The 21,874-nt window shown below is 50.8% G+C and overlaps 1 long non-coding RNA gene across 1 annotated transcript; it reads left to right on the top strand.

The window, feature by feature from the left end:
• Positions 1 to 2,630: 2,630 nt before the first annotated feature.
• LOC142860328 (uncharacterized) lies at positions 2,631 to 7,914 on the top strand. The gene is made up of 2 exons (XR_012912327.1): positions 2,631 to 5,190; positions 6,241 to 7,914. It is a non-coding gene; the product is annotated as an uncharacterized LOC142860328 (long non-coding RNA).
• Positions 7,915 to 21,874: the final 13,960 nt, after the last annotated feature.

Below are 21,874 nucleotides of genomic sequence, written 5' to 3'. Positions count from 1 at the left end.
TTGCGTTTTTGGTTTACTAATGGAGTGTATTCTGTGATCCTGGTGGGAGCAGGAAGCGCTGGGTGGGTGTTAGGTACAGTTAGGCGAGTTAGGAGCTGGGCTTGCTTCTCTCTGAATGAGCAGGGAAGGGACCTGGAGCATGGGGAAGAAGGTATAGTGTCAGTGCTGGGGCATAGTAGGGCACACCTGACCCTATCCCCAGTCCTCTTAGAGAGCAAGAGTTCTCACAGTTCCGCCCAGCCCTTGGCAGAGTGGAGTGTACTGGTTGAGTCTGCCATCTCTTTGTCTACTTTATAGGGCAATGTGAGGTTAGAAAGAACCAAAGTAAAGTTTATTATTCTTATTGACATACAAAAGACAGCCAGGCATAACGTAGCTGCAGTCACACATTGAGGACGGCGTGGCCTCGGGGCTCTGTCTTCCTCGGGGACACACATTTCACCATCATGGACCATAGTGTTCTGAGAGGAGAGTCTCCTGTACACTAGACAGAGCTCATGGACCCACAGAACTTAGCTGGATAAGGGAGACTCCCAGTGGCCAGTCGGCCGGATTCTAACCTTGCTGGGAACCAGGGTAGAATGACTGGCACCAGGAACCAAGTGTCCTGTTGTTGAATGGCATTCAGTAAAGACCAGGCTCTGTGGAGTGAGATCTGATTGGGCCTTCCAGGTTTACACCCTGGTGCTGGGAATTAACCCTCTGTTGCCAGGTGGCTCACCTAGGCCTGAAACAGGAGAAATCCCATTAAAGAGTATCCTAAACAAGACTCTGATTCTGGAAGATTTTAAGATTTTATTCTATGATATGTATGGTGGAAGAGAGTGCACACACACACGCACTTGTGGAAGGCAGAAGACAGTTTCCAGTCCAGTATTCTCTCCTAACACCGTGGGTTCTGGGTCTTGAGTTTGGGTCACCAGGCTTGTGTTCCACATGTGTTTGCCTGCTGATCCATCTCCCTGGCCCTGGAAGGTGTTTTTGTTTTGTTTTCCTATGAGGGAAGGAAAAATAGTTACTGGCTTTTTCCTTTTGCCACTTTCTGCCACCCTTTCAAAGCATACAGTTCCCCTGCTGAGTCAGTTTGATGGTTTAAGCCTAAAAACAAGTAGAACATTCCAGAGGGGTCTGTCTTTGCCTACTGTTTTGGTAGAAAGGCATAGGGTAGATTCACCTTCATGCATGGGCCCACCTGAAGCTCTGGACTGTAAAAGGTAGGACAGGGTGCAACTGAGAAGCCCGAGGGCCAGCCGGCATCCCCCATCCCCTCACAGTCTCAAGTCATAGCCGCTTGTGCTACTCAGTCATGGACAGCGGGTCTGATGGTACGCCTTCACTGGCAGTCCTGAGTTCAGTCACAGAGACGTCATCTTGCTCTTTCCAGATCGTGTGTCTGCTTGCAGGTGTGCATGCCTGGTGGCAAGAAGGATCCCTCGGGACTGGAGTTACAGGTGTCTGTGGGACATCTGACTTGTGACGTGGGTGCTGGGCTCTGAACTCCAGTCCTCATGATTGGCAGCAAGCACTGCTCACTGCTGAGTCATTATCCAGTTGCTGGTTTGGGGGCTCCATTTTTATTTTGGTTTTTCAAGACAGGGTTTCTCTGTGTAGCTTTGGAGCCTGTCTTGGAACTCACTCTGTAGACCAGGCTGGCCTTGAGCTCACAGAGTGCTGGGATTAAAGGCATGTGCCGCTATCGCCCAGCTAGTGGGTTCTACTTTAAAACAGGGTACCATGTAGCCCAGGTTGGTGTCCAGCTCACTATGTAGTCAAGGCTAACCTTGAACTCTTGCTGCACCTCCTTGCCTGGCTTGTCGTCTTTGGGTTGCTTTGTAATGGAAGCGTCATGGTGGTGAAAGTTCCTTTACCCTCTTTCCAGGGTACCTCAGGCCAGACAGCCATTAGAGAAGCAGGGTGGAGCCCAGCTGCCGTTCCTGTCTCACAGCTTCAGACTCTTCTTCCACAGCACTGGCTCCAGAGTTCCTGGGCTGCTTTTCTTCTCACCTGAATCAGGGCTGGCCTCAGAAGAGTCCTGTCCTGAATAGGCTAGAGGCCCCTCTCCCCGGTTCCTATCAGACCTGAAACCAGTTGCAGAAGATTGGATCCATGACATGTCCCTCCTCCCCCCCCCCCCCCCGCGAGAGTCACCTTTCTTAGTTCAAATCCTTGGATCCCTGTGGCAGATTGCATCAATTGGGTTCTGGAGTGATTGACTGGGGGACAGTGCGCTAGGGTTGGGTAAGGGACCGATGTCTCTTCTGCTCCTCACCTGGGCCAGCTGGATGACCAACCACCTTACTTGGCGTGTGTTCAAGGACAGCAAGAAAAATGAGGGACTTTCAGGGGCAGCTGTGTTTTCTGACTCAGTCATAATGCCCCTAAAAATCCTTATTGTTCTTGCAGTGTGCATCAGGCAGCTGTGGGGTCACCAGCCCAGCCCTCGCCCACCTGGCCTAGGACAGAAGGAACTTTCTGTTAGCTTGGAATGTATCCCCCAAAATGAGAAGGAATGAGCACATGCTGGTTGTTGAAACAGTTAATGTGGCCGACATTAATTTACATACATGTTCACTCTTTGGGGGGTGGCATGGGGGTGGGAGGGCTGGGAACCATTCCTGGGTCTCCCTGTTTCAGCCGAGGTAAAGGTTGTTGGGGAAAAGCATGGTTGTCTTACAGGATCCCCCCTCCTGTTTCCTGAGAGTGGGGGCAGGTACCTGGGCAGGAACTTGCATTCTTTTTAGGCCTTGAGTGAAGAGAGTCTGAGAGCCGGTGGCTGTGTTGATCTGGGCATTTCCTCTCTGCTGTGATCTCAGAACTTGCTTTTTCTTAGGTGGACATTGTCTACTCCTGTTACCGCGGCAGCCACCTACCTCCGTGTTCAGCTGGTGCCTCCACCTTTTCCAACCCGACCCTACATATATTTTGACTTGGGGGCCTATGGGTATGGGATGGGGGCTTCAAAGCAGCATGCGTGCCTTTTAATCCATTCATTCCTTCATTCTTTTTTTTTTTTTTTTTTTTTGAAACAGGGTCTCGTGTAGCCAAGATTGGCCTTGAACTCTGATCCTTCTGCCTCCACCTCCCAAAGATTGTAGATGCTGAAGTTCTGACTCTGGGCCTTTCCAACAGGAGCCGTTTTGTGACATGCTCCTCTTCCCTACCACTAGCATGCCACAGCGATGTCACCAAGACTCAAAGCAACAGTCTTGTGTGCCTGCTGAGGCTGGGCTGTGGCTTGTCCTCAAATGGACAGGTGACTGAGGAGTAAGCATCGCGGGGCCTGCCACAACAAGCCACCCCAGATCTTAAGGACCTCACATCAGCAGCAGAAGACAGTCATCTTCAGGATGTCTTCAGGTCCCCAGGAGCCAGCTTGGAAGCATTCGTCATTGACAAGATGGTATCGGTTCTTGGCTTATGCTGGCTATCACGACTGTGCCGCCTGCCCTGGGTCTGTGGGCTCTGTGCCCCCAGCTCTGCAAGAGACTGCTGGTGTCTCACGGGGTAAAGGTTAGACAGGATTTACTCTTGCTGCTGGAAGGTGAGTGAGGCTTTGGTGGACTGAGACTCTCACACTTGGGACGGACAAGGGCGACAGCTGTTCCGTCAGCTCTAACAGCTTTGCTGGCTCTTCCTAACTTCAGTCTCCACCTCCCCTAGAGCCTCTTTACTCGTGCTGGTCCCTGCCCCAAACCTTGTTCCTTCCCATGGTCCTCATTCTTTACCAAAGCGTTTGCACAGTACAGGGCTGGGGAGTTGGCTCAGTTGGTAAAGTGCTTGTCGCCAGTTCCATTCTGAACATCACTCACCTGTGATCTCAGGTGGCAAGGCAGGGATGGCTCGGTGGGACTGGCCACCCACCCAGTTCAGCCAAATGCAGGTTCAGTGAGAAACCCCGTCTAAGAGTAAGGTATAGAGCGATTATCGAGGAAGGCACCTTGAGGTGGACCTCTGACCTCCACACAAACATACAAGACTGGGTCTCACTATGTAGACCAGGCTGGCCTCCAGCTCACAGAGATCCCACCTGCCTCTCCCTCCCAAGAGCTTTCAAATACCGTAGAGTATTTGAAAATAGGAGAATTACTCTCGACTGCTGTCGAGCATCAGAGGGAGGAACGAGGCTCGTAAATGCCCGTACCTGAATTGTCTGTTGTGAGCCGTGCCTGCACACTTTCCTTCTGGCCTCACCGCATTAACAGAATGGGGACTTTCATTTGTGGGAGAGGGGCACACATGGGGGCCAAAGGACCACCAGGGATAAACTTAGGCCTTCAGGTTTGTTGGCAAGGGCCTTTACTTGCTGAGCCATCTTGCTGGCACCTTTTGAAAATGTATTGCTGTGTTCTCTTACCTTTGTATGGGTTCCCGGGAATGAACTCGGGTTTGTCAGCCTTACAGGACAAGCACCTTTACCCACTGAGCCAGAGGGGGACTTTTAATGGGAGCCAGGCCTCTCACCCAGTGAGCCACAGGCTGTGCCCCTGGAAGCCTGGATTTCTCTCTCTACCCTCCCTCTGCGCCCCCCTCCCCGCTCCCCCAAAGGAGGATATGGATATTTCTGGCCAGGAACTCAGAGATCTTGCAGTCTTGCTGAAGGGAGCTTGAGGGGAGGTCCTCAGTGAGGATGTCCTTGACTGGTAGCTCTGGCAGGCTTTTTGACCCTTGAATCACTCACATAAGGCAGGGGTTCTCGACCTTCCTCATGCTGTAACCCTTTAAATACAGCTCTCCATGTCATGGTGACCTCCAACCTAAAATCGTTTTGTTGCTACTGCTATGAGTTGTAAATACGCAGGGTATCTGATATGTGACCCCCAAAGTTGAGACCCCTAGGTTGAGAACGGCTGACTTAAGGAGTGTGAAAGGCCATGACTGGGTGTCTGTTGACACAAACTAGATCAGAGTTGGAGGGATCAAGAGGAGCCTGGGGTGGGCGCCCTGACTTGCTGTTGACTTTTTCTTGCCTACCTTTGTGTGTTGTCTAGCAGCCGGAAGGAACCACCAGGCTACAGGCCCACCAGAGGCGATGGAAGACGTTCCCTCTAACTCTGCCTGTAGAACCCCTTAGAAGGTGGAACCATTTGCCTCTGGCAGATGAAGGTGATCGGGGTACTTACTGAGGGCAGAGCCGGGATTCGCATCTGCAGTTCTGACTCCAAGATCAACGACATTTCTGTAATAATCGTGGTGAGATTCGTTATGAGCATATAAAAAACCCAATACATCTTTAATATGCATGTGTTTGACCATATGTATGTGTGTGTGGCGTGTGCATGCTGGTGCCCACAGAGGCCAGAGGAGATGGTCAAGTCCCTGGGAACTAGAGTTATAGGTGATGGTAGGCTGCCCAGCATGGGTGCAGGGACCCGAACACTTCTCCAGCCTCCTAGTGTAATACCGAATAGCAACTTCTTGACCGTACTGTCCAGAGGTGGGTGGGAGCGGGTGTCTCACCCACAGGAGGGTAAGCCCCTTCCACTAGCTTCTAGATGGCGAGTGTCCACTGGCCTGGATCCTCAGTTGCTATTCGGTCTGTCATGCTGCCACCAATCCAAGCTCTAAATAGGGCATAGTTGGGTCCCCTTGACAGCAGGAACAGTCTTCTGCTGGCTGGATGACAGTGCAAGACCTTTGCCTGCCGCTTCTCTGCTTAGAGACAACCAGGAAGGAACATGGTCACGCTCGGGGCTTGTGCAGAGGGAAAGCCCCTGCTGCTGGGGTGTCGTGGTCTTTGGCAGACTGTCCCTCCTTCCCTTCCAGAAGCACAGCCTGAGGACTAGCTGAGTTGGCCGTCAGTACAATGAGCTGACCATGGTGCATTGTTAGCTCCAGGAAGTGGTTAGCTGTTTTCCAGCAGGTCTGCAGAGCCGGACAGCCAGCCTGCCTTGGAATTGGCGGATGGGAGTCAAGAACACTGCTTTCCTGGAGCCCCTGGGCTCTGGGCCAGGCCCTCAGGCTTCCTTTGGAAGGGGGACCCCCCCCCAAGTGAGGGGGCAAACCATTCTTGCCCAGCTTGGCACAGGCCCTCTCCCCTCCTCTGTCTGCCTCATGCCCTTCTCTCCACCCAACTCTCTTTGCTGCAGAGTGCAGGTCCTGGGGTCCGAAGGGCAGCCTTGGGAAGGCTTGTGTCCTGTCTGGGTTTGTTGCCTATTTAATAGCTGTAGGAGTGCTCTGTATACCGTGATACTGTTTTGTGTACAGATTTGACTCGGTTGCTGCCTGTCTTTTCCCTTCCAGGAGGACACTTGAGCCGGGAATGCTGGTCCCTTGAGGGTAGTTACACTGCCGGACACTGAAGTGACATTTGGGTCTTCACGTGGTGAATGATGTCTTAGGCCGTTGATTCTGCAAGATGATCTTTCCTGACAGTTTCTTCTCTGGCCTCTGGCCCTGGCTGAACCCAGGGCTGGTGGCCCTGAATTGAGCTGCAGTCCTTGTCTCTGCCCTGCGTTCCCTGAGCTTTGGGTCACTGGAGCCCAGGACATAAGGAGGTATCCTTCCCATTGGAGGTTCAAGTTCAGACTCCCGCAGCTGCAGGGCTCTTCCTTAGGCCCCTGGCTTCTGCACAGCTTCCCCCATGCCCTGCCATGTCTTGGGGGCAGGCACCCAGCAGCTTTCTGGTTTGCCTAAGTGCTGGAGAAGCAATACTACCCTGTCACCCGATCTTTAGAATTTATTTATTTTTTTTAGTCCTGGAGTTTGAACTATAGGCTTTAGACATGCTAGACAAGTGTTCTACCACTGAGCTATATGTCCAGCCATTTTTTTATTTGAGATAGAATCTTAGGGCTTCCAGCCTGGGCTTGAACTCAGTCCTTTTACCTGTATCTCCAGAGCGCCGGCATTATAGCTGAGTACCACCGTGCCCTCTTGGCTTTCCTGTTTTGACTCCTGTGTTAGGAAAGCAACCCTGGCTGGAGGTGGGGTCCATTCCTGATGACTTGGCCATGGTAGAGCTGTCTAGACATAGGAATGGGTAATGGCATGGTACAGTGGGTAGGCAGAGGGACGGGTAGCTGTCAGTTTTTCATGGACCTTGTTTCTATTGGTATATTGTTCCTTCAAAGGTCACGCTTTACTCTGTATCATCAGGATTCAGGTAGGGCCAGCTTCCCCATCCCCCCAGCTCTAGAGGTAGGCATGTGTTCCAGGCCTGGATAAAGACTGCAGAATTGTTTCTTGTCCTGACCCCCATTCATGGGACTTCAGCTCTATCTTTTCATGGGAGTTGTTAAGATGTCAGTTTGGAATTACTGGTGGCCAACTTATGCAACTGAGGATGAAGCCAATAAAGAAAACACAGGTTATGCTGTGTGGACTTGTTCCTTGCTACCCTGGATCAAGCTATGCCTGAAGCCAACATTTGGACTAACCTGATTATATAAACCTATGGATTTGTTTTTTCTTCCAAAACAAACCCATCTTGGGTTGTGATACAGAAAGCTTCCTAGTTCAGGCAATAGTTTCCTCCCTTCCTTCCTCTCAGAACAGCATCGTCAAGATGTTCTTTCTTTACATGCAGCAGAATTCACCAGCTATAAGTGGACCATTCCTAGTCTTTTCAGGAACATACACCTTTGTAACAATCACCATCAGACTGAAATATTACTTGGGAAGCTCTGTTGATCCATCTCCTCGATGGTCAGTCCTCCAGTCTTGGCCCACCACTGACCTGTTTTTTTCTAGCGATTCTTGTCTTTTCTGGATCGTCCCATGGTGTATATCATGTGTCTAGTTTCCCTTAGTGTGTCTTCATGGTTCATTCCTCCATGCGCATTAGGGTCCATCCACTCCATTGTAGGCCGGGTGCCATCATACCCTGTGGGTACACTACCATTTGTTTATGCATCTGGCATACAAAGACTGTCTTCAGATTTTGGTTGATATGAATAAAGCTGTTTTGCATCTTCAGATATCATATCTTGGGTGTATGTTTGCATGTGGACAGCAGCCTCACTCTCCAGTTGAGGATGAGTTTGTGACGGTCTAAAGACTTTGTCCAAGGTCACAGAACTGTCACAGGGAACCTAGGGAGGGGTGTGTGATGCAGTTGAAGGGCCTAAGTGCTGGGTGTGCTTAAAGGGGTTCAGGACCACATGGGGGAGCAACCCATAGTCTCCTGGTACCCAACCACATGGCTGCCAGGAGGAACTGCCAGTTAAGCTGTAGCCCCGGTCTTACCTGTCACTGGGCAGCTCAGTGTGATTCATAGTCTCACGTGAATCCCAGGTCCCGGGGACGAGAGGTGAACTCTGATTGGACAAATACCCAGAGCCAAAATCCCCTCCGCAGATGCTGCCCTCCACATGGATTCACGGAGCTTCACCCGAGCTACACCCCCAACTCCACTCCACGCCACAGGAGAGAGACTTGTGCCACTGTTATTCCAGCCACAGACCCGAAACCCTTTTTCTTTTTGGCTGACCTCAACAGATCACAGGTTCCTCTTGGACATCTAGAGGTCAGGCCGATCATTCCAGCTTTGACGCTCTCTCCTAGCTGCCACAGCCACGACGCTCTTCTGGTCTCTGCCTAACTAATCCCTTGGAGTGAAGGAGGCTGTGTCCCTACCTGTGAACTCACTGGGGCACCTTCTGTGAGATCCTTGTGTCCAACGGTGCCAAAAGTAAAGACTTTCAGGGTTGGTTGGTTGTTTGAGACAAGGTCTCACTATGTAGCTCTGGTGGGTCTGGAACGCACTACATAGGCTGGCTTTGAACTCACAGAGATCCTGCTGCCTCTGCCTCCTGAGTACTGCGATTAAAGAATTCACCACCAGGCCCCGCTGACCTTTCAGTTTTGGGAGCTAGTTTGTCTTCACTTGAGCTAGCCGGCCCCCGAGAGTCCTGGTAATGATGCTGCCCTATGACGTCACACAGAGACCCATAGGCAAGCCCATGTCCAGTCTGCTTTGTTCCACATCCCACGCGGGCATGCTCCAGCTCTGGAGGGAGGACTGTGAGGGAAACTGAGGCACAGGTGTGTAACATATATCCTACCTGTTGCCTCTGAACCCCTCAGTTCCATCTGTCCACCAGGTCCTTGGCTGTTTTAGTGTGGCCGAGGATCCTGGGGGACACCCCCAGACTCTCATAACTGAAGGTGACCTGCTGTTTTTCCCGAGTCCAACCCCATTAGAAGCCCAGGGCATGAATGGCCTCCCAGAAGGTGACCAAAGGGGACACAGTGCACAACCCAACCGTGTGATGAGTTCACTAGAGGTGATGAACTTTGGTGAGACGAGAGGGTAACCTCAGGGTCCAGTCTATTGCGACAGCCTCTGGTTTCTGGGAACCCCAGGTGGCCTGGCACTGCTGCACTGTAACAGATGAAGAGCGTAGAGGAAGAAGAACAAACAAAAGACCCTCTGTGGAGGACATGTCACTGGTGTGAGGTAGAGCAGGGACATGGACGGTTACCCAGGTCATATGCAATGATGTCTCTTGGTCACATCCCTCTACTAGGTCTGGTTGGTCGACTAAATCCGCTGTCCCCTTCAGTCTAGCTCAGAGGCTGTATCCTCCCCTTTAACAAAGTGGCTGATGCTCTCTTGTGCTCTGCCTACTGGGGCTGACACTGGCTAGATCTGTAGCCTCTGAGCTGGTTTCCCACCTCTGGAGTGGGGACACCAATGGTCTCACCTCAAAGGATCATAAGGAGGCATAATTTAGGTTTGTGCCTGGTACATGGGTGTGTGTGTGGGGGGGGGGATGAAGGCTGCCTGTACCACATTTCACCCTTGCTCCATTTCTCATCTTGTTGAAATAGGAGCAACCGGGCTGCGTCCCCAGCACCCGGCCGCCCCCACGGCTAGCTTTACCTGAAATAATTACACAGAAACTGTATTCTTTTAAACACCACTTGGCCCATTTCTATCTAGCCTCTTCTAGGCTAGCTCTCGCACCTGGACTAGCCCATTTCTAATAATCTGCTGTAGCCCACGAGCTGGCTTACCAGGAATGATCTTAACCTGCATCTGCCTGGAGTGGGAGAATCATGGCGACTCCTGACTCAGCTTCTTTCTCCCAGCCTTCTGTTCTGTTTACTCCTCCCACCTATGTTTTAACCTATGAGGACCAAGCAGTTTCTTTATTGCTTAACCAATGAAATCAACAGATTGATATATGACACTCCCACATCACCATCTCAGTTCTCAGGAAGAAAACGATGCTATCCCCTCTCCACCCCACCCCCAGGCTGCCACCAGACCCAGGCTACTATCACACTGACCATAAGACTTGGCAAAGGCTCAGGCGTGGAGCCTGAATCCAGCCAGTTATGGAAACAGGGCCCTGAAGTCTTGCTCTGTCTTGTGGAGGTTCCGAGCTCCGAGCTACCAGGGCCATGTTGCTCTTTAGCCATTTGTGAATGAAGTCGGAAGAGTCCCAAGAGATAGAGCAGAATACTGAGCCCCGGTGACACCACTGCCTTGCCTGGATCCCGCCATGCCAGACACTTGTTAGCCCTTGATAATTTTAGGAACATGCCAGTCAAATTTCCCCTCTGTATTGCCTTGCTAGTTCAGGTTGACTTCCTGTTACTGAAATTTTACTATAGAAACAGACAGTGTAGCCGAGGGATGCACAGCCCAGGTTCCTTGGAGGGTACTCTGCCTTTCACATACAAGGCGGGGCATTGGGATGGGGATGTCTGGCCTACCTGCTGCTCAAATGGCCCGGGTGCCTCATGGATGGCAGGGGATTAGCAAACATGCTGAAGTGGGTCCATTGGCCACTCCCTCTTTGGTGTGTCCTCCTTCCAGTTCCCAGGTAGAAAGACTATTTTGCTTTCTCTGCCTGTCCTTGACTGACGTCTGAGCTTACTGGAGTGACTTCTAGGAGTCTGTGGTGGTAAACTGATCTCATGATACTTCCATGAAAGTTTTCCATCTAGGGCCTCATATATCACTATCTGTTCATATATTCGATTTTCCCTAGTAATAGTCCTGCTCTCTGAGGTACCAGGCCTTGGCCTGCCTTCACGGAGCGTGAGACCTAGTGGTGAGGCTATTGACAATTTTAGTTCAGTCAGGTGGGTTGGTATTTGGATAACTCTGGTATCTTTCTACAGACCAGATAATGGAGCTCCTCTGAGGAGGATAGCTTGGTCCTAAGCAAGCTGGAACATGGCTGATCTATGGTCAAAGGGAAGGCAGAATGTCAGTGGGTGGGCCGAGGGAAATACCAACTGTGTGTCCAGCTCTGTACTTCGCTTACTTAGGAGTTTCTGTCACATCTCACTGATAGGGAAATAGGCTCAGAGAAGTAAACCTCCTTCCTGAACAGAAAGGGGATTTGAATCTACCACTGTGTAGTATTCGGGAGCTGGAGTGGAGAGAGGACCCAGAAATTGTTGAGCGGTCTCAGGAGACATACATGTATCCACAGGCTCCCACAGAACTGTGTGAATGCCCTCATAGTTTTTCCCACACCCTCCCTGGATCACAGATTCATGTCACCCTCAGTCACAGCTCCGTGTTGCCTTCATCTGCATCTCTACATCTAACGCACTTTCTATTTGCTATGAAGGATGAGCCAATGCTAAAGCCTTAGTACTAGGAACATCCCCCTGCATCCCTACATCAACTATTCTCCTCCCAATGGTTGTTTACCTCATCCTTGGAGAACTGTTTGTGGGGTGTGGGGTGTGTGTGTATGTGTGTGTGTGCATGTGTGTGTGTGTGTGTGTGTGTGTGTCTGTGTTTGTGTGTGTGAGTGTATGTGTGTGCGTGCATGTGTATGTGTGTGTGTGTGTGTGTGTGCGTGCGTGCATGTGTGTGTGTGTGTGTGCGTGTGCGTGCTGGGGTTGAGCCCAGAGCCTTACAAGTATTATGCAAGGAATAAGTTACCCCTTAGCCCTTAAATTTGTTTTAAGATAAGGTCTCAGTTGCCCAAGCCTACCTTGATCTTATTCCAAACCCCAGGCAGGCTTTGTATTTATGATCCTCCTGCCTTAGCCATCTGAGTACCCAAGATTGCTGGCCTGCACACCAGTAACTTGTTCAGGAGGCACTTGCCACAGCACACATGTGGAGGTCAGAGGGCAACATTACAAAGTTGGTTTTCCCCTTCCACCTTTGCCTGGATTCTGGGATTAAATTCCGGGCTCTAGGCTTTCGTGGCAAGCATCCTTGCCTGCTGAGCCATCATCTCATTGGCCCACAGACTGTTTAGTCTTCCCTGGTCCTATAATATTTTAACCTTCCTGAAAACCAAGTGGTCACCTGATCTCACTGAAGCCAATCCTAGTCTAGCCTACCTTGGTTGGTTCAAAGACCGGGAATGATCCAAACAGAATATTCCAAATCTTCTTTGTGGAGCACTCCCCTGCTGTGCATGTGTGGTTCTGGAGAATCAAAGCCAGGGCCGTATCCTTGCTGGGCAAATGCTCTACCATTGAGCTCCACTTGTGGCCCTAAACTCCCCCTTTAATGAGGCTGGTTCAATCTGGCTTTGTTGGATTTGGCCAATGTGTCTTAGCTTTCACACTCAAGTTTTGTTGACTGTGGTGGTCTGCATGAAAATGGCCCCCATAGGCTCATGTATATATGAATGTCTGGTTTCCAGCTGGCAGACTGTTTAGGAAGAATTAGGGGGTACGGTCTTGTTGGAGTAGGTGTGGCCCTGTTGGAGAAGATGTGTCCCTGGGAGGGTAGGGGGGCTTTGAAGTTTCAAAAAACCCCATGTGAGGCCCAGTCTCTTCCTTTACCTGCTTCCTTTGGATTAAGATGTAAGGTCTCAGCTATTACTCTGTCAACATACCTGTCTGCTTCCTGCCGTGGTAATCATGGACTAATCCTCTGAAACTATAAGCATGCCCCTGGTTAAATTCTTTCTTCTATAATTTGCATTGATCATAGTGTTTCTTCACAGCAATAGAACAGTAAGTAAGACATTGACTTAGATGCAATGTGTCCACCTGCTCGCAAACACATTAGGCCCAGAGCTGGCTAGAATCGACTTCCTGGGGCCCTAGAGGCAGTGTTAAGCAAAGCCCCATGCTCTGAGAGGAGCTATGCTTAGTTGAGACCTCCGGCTGTCACTGGATTGAAATTCATAATGATGTCTAACAAAAGCTTCAGAAATTCTGCAGCCATCCTGTGTTCACATCTCGTTAGGAGAACCTGAACCTTCTGAGGAACGTTCTCCCTTCCAGAGCCAGCGAGGAGAAAGACAGGGTCTCCAGGCAAGTGCTGAAGCAGCCAGAAAAAAAATCCAAGTGAGGGGCCCCAAGCCCGAGTGGGAATTCTGGGAATGTACAGATCTTTGTTAGTTCTGGTGAAAAAGAGGAATCCCTATATTACAAAGTGGCCCATCGCTGGGTGTGGTAGTGCACGCTTTAAATCCCAGCACTTGAAGGCAGAGGCAGGTGGATCTCTGAGTTTGAGGCCAACCTAGTCTACAAAGTACCAGGATAGCCAGGACTGTTACACAGAAAAACCTTGTCTTGAGCCCCACTCCCCTGCAAACAAAACAAAACAGTGGCCCAGTGGTCCATGTCCCCAGGATCTGCCCATGTTCCAGGGTTTATGACTGGCAGGTCCTGCCTTCAAATCTGAGTTCCTAGTTGCCAGGCTTAGAGCCTTTTGTTCCCCCAGGCTGTCCCAGTGGACAGAGGCAGTCTACCTAGGAATGCATGTAAACCAGTTTGCTGAACTCACTGGTGAGGAATCTGAGGCCACTTCCTCCAGGAGTCCAGGAGGAAGGTGAGAGGATCTGAAAGTCCTCGTTAACAGAACTGTGTACAACCAGTGAGAGGCATGCAGTCCTGTACAGATGGATCCTGACCAATCAATGTGAAATGAGTGAACCCTACACCAAGTGGGCGTGGTAGCTCATACCCATCATCCCAGCATTTAGAGGCTACGGCGGGATAGAAAGTCCAAGGCCAGCCAGAATTACAAAGTAAAAATCTTGTCTCCAAACACATATACATACATACATATGTCACATGTATGTGTGTATACATCATTTTTAGTTTTCAATGAATTGAATAAGAACCAGTCTCAAAACAAATAGATACACACATGCAACAATGGTTTCTCTCTCTCTCTTTCTCTCTCTCCTACATACATGCTCACATTCTCTCTTACACACACACAGAGTTTGCACACTCATACATACACGCTCACATTCTCTCTTACACACACAGGTTGCACACACTCTCTCATACATACACGCTCACATTCTCTCTTACACACATACACACACAGGTTGTACACTCTCATACATATACGCTCACATTCTCTCTTACACACACAGGTTGCACACTCTCTCTCATACATACACGCTCACATTCTCTCTTACACACACACACAGGTTGCACACTCTCTCATACATACACGCTCACGTTCTCTCTTACACACACAGGTTGCACACACTCTCTCATACATACACGCTCACATTCTCTCTTATACACACACACACACAGGTTGTACACTCTCTCTCATACATATATGCTCACATTCTCTCTTACACACACACACAGGTTGCACACTCTCTCATACATACACGCTCACGTTCTCTCTTACACACACAGGTTGCACACACTCTCTCATACATACACGCTCACATTCTCTCTTATACACACACACACACAGGTTGTACACACTCTCTCATACATATATGCTCACATTCTCTCTTACACACACACAGGTTGCACTCTCTCTCATACATACACGCTCACATTCTCTCTTACACACACACACACACACACACACACACAGGAAAGTGCCCACCACGTGTCGTTGCCAACAGAACCCCTTGCCATCTAATGATACAGTCTTTACCAAAACAAACACTGGGGCACCGAGCACGCTTGACCCTGGCCCAGCCCTGTGCCTAACTGCCCATTTACAGGAGAAGCAGAAAATGAGGGACCTGTTCAACTACACCACAGACAGCAATCAGCAGAGTCCAGACACAGCCAGACACCACATGACAGGCGAGTTCCTCCCAGTAAATACACTGCGAGCAAAGTCAAAACGAAAAGCTCAGGGACCAGAAGAGGCTCGGGAGACGTACCGAGCAGCGGCAATGTCCAGACTTTATTTGGGTCTAAACCTAAACTGACAAAAAGCAATTAGGTAAAAACCGAAACTGAGCATCATCAGCCGGCCCTTTGCTGGGGTGAGGGATGACTGACTGTTTCAGTGTGCTCACGATGTAGTCACAATGGTTCCTGATAGGCTTTTGTCAGCAATAGTCCTTGTGGAGACACATACCAAAATATTTATGTATGAGATGATGTCATGCCTGGGATTTGTTTCAGAACAGCACTGAGGATGGATGTCAAGGGAGGACCGCAGGAGGCAGCTTGGGCCAAGTGGTGAGGATAAGGGGATTTTCTATATACTTTGTCAGGTTTTATGTCTAAGTTTCTTACCTGTTTTCTTACCTAGTGCCTTGCACGCACTAGGAAGTAAGTTTCTATTTTTAGGAAGGACTTTCTAAGCTGCCTGTCGCCCTAGCACTCAGGATCTATACAACTAGACACTGCCTCAAAACAAATAAATAAGACTCTGTGGCCTGTGGCAGGTATCTGGGGGCGGAACATTTGAGGAAGGACCGCCATGCCTCTAGGAGCACAGCGACAATGACTTGGGTTAGCGTATTCCTCCTCTTTCCCCTGGCCAGGCTGGGCCCTGGAGGTTGTAGTCGCTGGCGCCCCGGCTCACATCAAAAGAGAGCTTTCTTAGTCTGGATGAGCTCACTGCTCTGGACACTGTAATTGCTGAATAACTTTGGCCCCAGCCCACAGTTCAGGCTCTTCCCTCCCACCCCTCAGGCATGTCCTGGGCCACGTCAGGCCATCGGCCACCAGCATGGGCTGGAGAAGGTGCAACAGCTGGTGGGAACCATGGTACATTCTCAGAGCCTCCTTGGTAAGCCAGCGAGCGGCAGGACAGGACCCGATGACCCGGAGGTCAGCAGGGCTCCCTCCCAGGAGTGCTTCTTGCAGGGAGGGAACCCTGAAGATATAGGTGCCTAACTTGTTACATGACTTTAGCCTTGGGTTCCCCATCCAACAGGAGGCAGCTCGGTGCCTCTCTAGGGAGTACTGTTTATCTTTGGGGAGGAGTAATGCTTCCTGGATAATACTCTTGGACCCCTGCCTATTAGCAGCCCCTGTCACTATGACAACCAAAAAAACTACTAAATGCTATATCCCTGACTTGTGGACCACTGTTGGTCTTTAGGGATTTTGCCATACTCATAAACCCTGTGTCTTGTTGCTTGGTAATTCAGATCAAGTTGGAGAAGGGTGGGGCAGGAGCTCTGGATGATGCCTTGACTCGGTCTTGCAAGAATAGGAAATCACAACGATTCGTGATGTGTAACTAGGACTTTACAAGGTGCCTAAATTCTGGGACCAAATGAGAGGAGCCAAACACTTCAGTGGGAGAATCTCTCACCTAATGGACCCAAGGGCAAACAGTAAACCAAAACAGAAATGCCCTGTGGCCCCAGGGTTTGACATGGACTGCTAATCTATTCAGCGGAACGGGGCATCCACTGTGGATGGCAGGAGTTAGAAGAAGATGGGGTAGAAAAGGAGTAGGAATTCACCCTAGTCCCTGCCGACTGAGAAATTGCAGATGCCTGTGTGTGAGTCACGAGCTCTCTCACTCCTCCTGGGCCAAATGCAAGGAATGCAACTTAGCAGCCGGGGCTTCTTGCCCTGATGGTGCCCAGTGGGAGAGGGATTTGGACGGTGATTGCGGAGGAGGGAGCTGCGTGGAGTTCTTAAGCTATATAAGGACACTGTGTCTATGCCCATGTAAGCACAGGGCCCGTCCGTCCATCTTTCCTTCCTTCCTTCCTTCCTTCCTTCCTTCCTTCCTTCCTTCCTTCCTTCCTCCCTCCCTCCCTCCCTTCCTCCCTCCCTTCCTCTTTTCCTCTTCCCCTCACTTCCTAACTTCCTTCCCTTCTCCCTCCTTTCATCAATTCAACAAGACAACTATGCCAGCTGTTTCTGTTGAACAAATACTGCCCTCCACCCTCATGGAACATATCTCTAACCCAATAGATCCAGTGAGGAGATAAGAAAAAGATGTGGCCTACAAGCCAGAGTATGAGACAGCTCTGGAGGGCTGTATGTGAGAACACCGAAGGGCCAGAGCAAAGAACTTACTTGGTGGATGTCTCAGAGGGCCTAGGCTTCACACACAGCTGTCCTGCCGACAATCTCTCTACCAGAGTCTGCCAGGCACCTTCTGCCATATCCTGGCAGGTGATAGAGAGTGGTTCTAACCTAGCCAGTAGGCACGTCCAGACTTCTCACTCCTGAGTAGACCGGCCATGATAGTTGGAGGTCTCTGGCTGCACCCTATGCCACAAAGTCGTTCAGCATCCTGCCTGCCCTTTTCCAACAAGCATGTGGCCCACTGGAGCAGTCTTTGCTCCCACTCATGACTGAGAAGGTTGGGTCTGAGCTTTTCATGGGCAAAGCTTTATCAAGGTCAAAGAAGGGAGGCTCAAACATGACAGGGGCTGCCTAGTTCTTCAGGCCAGCTGCCTCTGTGTGGCCATCACACGCAGGTCCTGGGTACGTTCCCTTTCAAGCAGGCTGGAGAGCAGCCCTGGCAGGCTTCACAGGGAGGAAATGCCAGTCGCATTTCTGTAAGCCTGGCTCAGCCTCCCCAGGGACCCTCAGGCAGCCCTAACGTTTCCTCTGAAGCATGCCAGCGGTGTGGGCCTGGTCGGCCAGGGTGGGCCTCCAGCAAGAACTGTGACTCAGGGCTAGTCAGATCGAGGCAGGATGTCAGCACTATTCACTGGGCTACAAGGAATCTCACTCTTCTATTTATAGGCAGAGCAACTGCTGGCCCAGCCTGATGGGAGGAAATGGCCGGTGTTGCCAGCGCGTCAGGGGAATGGGAGCAGCGAGTCAGGAACCAACGCGAGGGAAGCTGTGCATCATCCTTCAGTTGGGCTGTGTGGGAGGAGGGGGACTTCCAGGGAAGGATCAGTTTCCACTCCAGAAAGGCCAAGGGTAAGCCGGGCCAGGATGGTGAGTCTGTATGGCCACACAAGTTTTCAGCTGAATAAACAGGTGGTGGTAGCCATTAGGAGACTTGGCCATGAACAGGATGAGGACCTTCTAGACCCGTGGTTCTCAACCTTCCTAATGCTTCCTAATTCCTAACCCTTTAACACTGCAGCTCCTGATACTGTAGTGACCCACAACCATAAAATTACTTCATTGCTACTTCTAACTGCGATTTTGCTACTGTTATGAATTGTAATGTAAATATCTGCTATGCGACCCCTACAGGTTGAGAATCATTGTTCTAGACCCTGATGGAGGTGGCTAAGTGAAGGTGGCACCCAGAGGCCTGGTAGCCACTCTATTTGTGTATCAGGTCCTAAGTGGCTTTTTCCTTCAAAGACCCCATTCCTTCCAACCGTCTTGCCTGGTGTCCAGGCCAATTATTCTAAGGCCTTGATACCTATCACACGACGTCTGTGTGTGTGTGTGTGTGTGTGTGTGTGTGTGTGTGTGCGCGCACGCACATGTATGACATTTCATTTATATCTTAATAAATAAAGCTTGCCTGAGGATCAATAAAACAGCCGCACTGGTCAGCCTTACAGACCAGGCAGTGGTGACACACACCTTTAATCCCAGGACCACCCTAGTTGCCATAGAAACTGGGCGGTGCGTGCCTTTAATCCCAGTAGTGCATGCCTTTAATCCCAGCCCTAGAGAGGAATATAAAATGGGAGGATACAGCTCTCAGACACAGTCTGATTCTGAGATTCTTGGAGGCAGGATCGCCATTTCCAACTGAGGTAGAGGGAAGAGCCGGTGGCTGGCTGTTTTGCTTTTCTGACCTTCAAGTTGAACCCCAATTTCTCTCTCTGAGGTTTTTTAAATTTGCATCATGAACACCTGGGCTTGGGGGGCACAGGTGGTTGTGTGTACACCAGGTGTGCCATTTCTCAGCAGCCACCCACTGCTTTATTTGTTGTTTGTTTGAGACAAGATTTCTGCACAGCCCTGGCTGGCTTGGAACTCACTATGTAGACCAGCCTCTACAGAAGCTCACCAGGTAGCTAAAGCTGGCTAGTGAGTGAATCCAGGTATTTCTCTGTTTCTGCCTCTCCGGTGCTGGGACCGCAGGCACGTGCCACTGTTCCTAGTATTTTCCAGGGGCGCAGGGGATCAAACACAGGCCTTCACGCTTAAGAGGCGATCGCTTTGCGGACAGAACTGTATGTATCTATGGCCCCTCACAACTGCTTGTTAGCGCAAGTTCACTTAACCAGAAGTCAACACCGCCCCAGAACTGCAGTTCAGCATGGTTAAGGTCTTGCCTGACTCTGGGCACACGCACCAATATATCCCAAAGATAAGCGTGTAAAAGCGAGCGGCTTGTGTGAGAAGTGTTGTGAGGGACAGGCGCTGTGACCTCTGCTTGTTCGATGCCATCGCCTGTGAGAACACTGTCTACACAGCTGACTTCAGTCCTTATCTGAGCCTAAGGTTGGTGTTTGCTGTGCTGGACAAAAGATTGCTGAGGTCTGGGAGGGAATCTCACCACGCCTGTGACCTAAGCCTGGCATGCAGAGGGAGCTCAGTAGATAGAGTCCCTCTTGCCCACGTGGCCTCAGAGGCTTCTCCACTCTGAAATGAGTACTGCCTGTAGCTGGGTTGCCAGGCAGGGAGCCAGGCTGGGGGCTCTGGCCTTCTGCCCTTACGCCCTTCTAGTGAAATGCGATTTCCGAAGTGGCAGACACTTCCAATTGAAACCAGCCAAAAGCCACTGGGAAAACTGAAACACTGACCTCTTTACAGCAGGAAGATGTGGGAGGAGGCTCCTGGCTTCCTTTGTATTCTGTGGGGCAGATCAGTCCCAAGTTCCTGTCTGAGGTATGGAAGTGACTAATGGGGGTACGGGACTGCCCACTGGTCCCCGTATGCCTGTCTGCTGACCAAGGGTCAGGGAACCCCTCCCCGCTCTGCCACTTGTTCCCACGCAGGGAGAAGAGAAGGCAGGCAATGGCGGCAGAGAGAGCCAGGGTTAACCCAGAGCAGCGTTACTCCCCCTGTTGTGACCCCTTCCCCAAGAAGGGCCCCTCCCAGCTCTCCTAGGGATCCCCGACTTTCACCCATGCTCCAGAAACTCTCTCAGATCCCCAGGAAGTCTCGTCTTTCCTCTCAACACCCTGCACCCCTCTCCCTAGGTGAGCTGCCAGCCTCACCATCCTTTGAATCTTGCAACGTTTGCACACAGGACAGTCCCAGAGTCAAATCTATTCTCTTCTACACAGACACCTAGAGAGCCTTCACAAAGGGGTCGTGTGCCTGGGGCTGGCTCTGAAAGGCTCCACAGGGGAAGGCGGCTGAGAAAGAGACAGTGTAAAGGGGGAGGGGTGTCCTCAGGAGTGAAGCTGAACACGGAGCCGCTGTGGCAGGTGTTACCCCAGGGTACTGTGGGAAGCAGTGGAGTGAAGGCGTGTAGACGCATCTCCAGGCAAATGTGTAACAGTGAACTCTAAGATAGAGCTGAGGGCTGCCAGCGGAAGCAGGGATGTTAATGGAGCAAGGGGACAAACCAGAGGGAGACTGTAGTCTTCCTGGTGAGAGATGCCGTGGCTGAACTTGGGAGGACTACTGGAGGGAGGCGTGATGCAACACTGACTGGCCTTGACACCCTCACCAACGTCTGTCTGCCAGAGAGGCTGTCCAGAGAGCAGGAGGGAGAGCGTTTGAGGTGGGGCCAGAGTCCAGGCCTAGAGACCTTGTCCTCTGCGCCCGCCTGCAAAGGCATAAAAGTGACATCAGTTTCAGGTGCTCAACACAGGGTAAACAGGGTGGAAAAACCCAAGCAGCTGTCCCCTTGATAGCTGGCTGATGACTGTTTTAACAACCCATGTTCTGGGATTTTGCTTTCCTGGAGTAGAACGAGTCAAAAGCTTCCCCTGCTGTGCTCAGGGCAAGCCCCTGGTCCCCAGGCTGGCTGGGGGCTTGGAGGCTCTGATCAGCCCCTGTGAGTTAACAGAGCTTGGTCTGCTGATGGCCAGGCACTGGACTAGATGGTGTGCCCGGTGGAGAACAGAGCCAAGTGTGGACAGGGGTTTTGACGTCAGTGACCGGGTGGACTTGAGACTTTTGGAGCAGAAGAAAGAAGTGACCAGAGGGAGATGGGGGTACACATGCAAACATGAGCTGGGCGGATCGTGGAATCCCAGGAGACCAGTCCAGTGTAATCCATGAATTCTACAGAATCAAGGCCCAGAAAAATCTAAGGCCTTATCTAGAGTCAACTGGGGGAGAAGCAGGAACTGTACGCACACAGGGGTCCAAGGTCAGCGACACCTTCTGAGAGATATGCTAAGACCCTCCTATTAGTCTATTGGGGACACAGAGCACTTGAGGACAGACACAGAAAGACAAACATCAAATGTTCCCTCTCATATGCAGAGTCTAGAATGAATATAGATATAGACGTGAATGAAGAGGAAGGGGACCAGGGGTTTAGGGAAATGAAGAGAACGGATGATGGATGGAAGGGGACGTGCGAGCAAAGTACATGATCTATACGTACGAAAATTCCACAATGAAACCCACCGTTTTGTTCAGTGAGTATACACTAGGAACAAAAGAACCAAAGCTCAGCAAGATGGTTCAGCAGGTAGATGAGCTTGCTGCCCAGCCTGATATCTGTGGTTCAGTCCTGGGGACCCACACGGTAGAAGAGGACCTGACTCTTGCACGTCATCCTCGGGCCTCCACGCTTTGGCTACGGTGCATACGCACACCCATACAAAGAAGCAGAAAAGAAAAATTAATCCAAATAGTCCAGCCTTTCTCTTTTTCTTGTCATCCAAGCACACACAGGTGGTTTCTGTAGAAGGTTAAAGAC

Source organism: Microtus pennsylvanicus, chromosome 11 (assembly GCF_037038515.1).
Source record: "Microtus pennsylvanicus isolate mMicPen1 chromosome 11, mMicPen1.hap1, whole genome shotgun sequence".
Classification (NCBI taxonomy): domain Eukaryota; kingdom Metazoa; phylum Chordata; class Mammalia; order Rodentia; family Cricetidae; genus Microtus; species Microtus pennsylvanicus.
The sequence above is the reverse complement of the archived record's forward strand: the minus strand, read 5'-3'. Positions and strand labels throughout refer to the sequence as shown.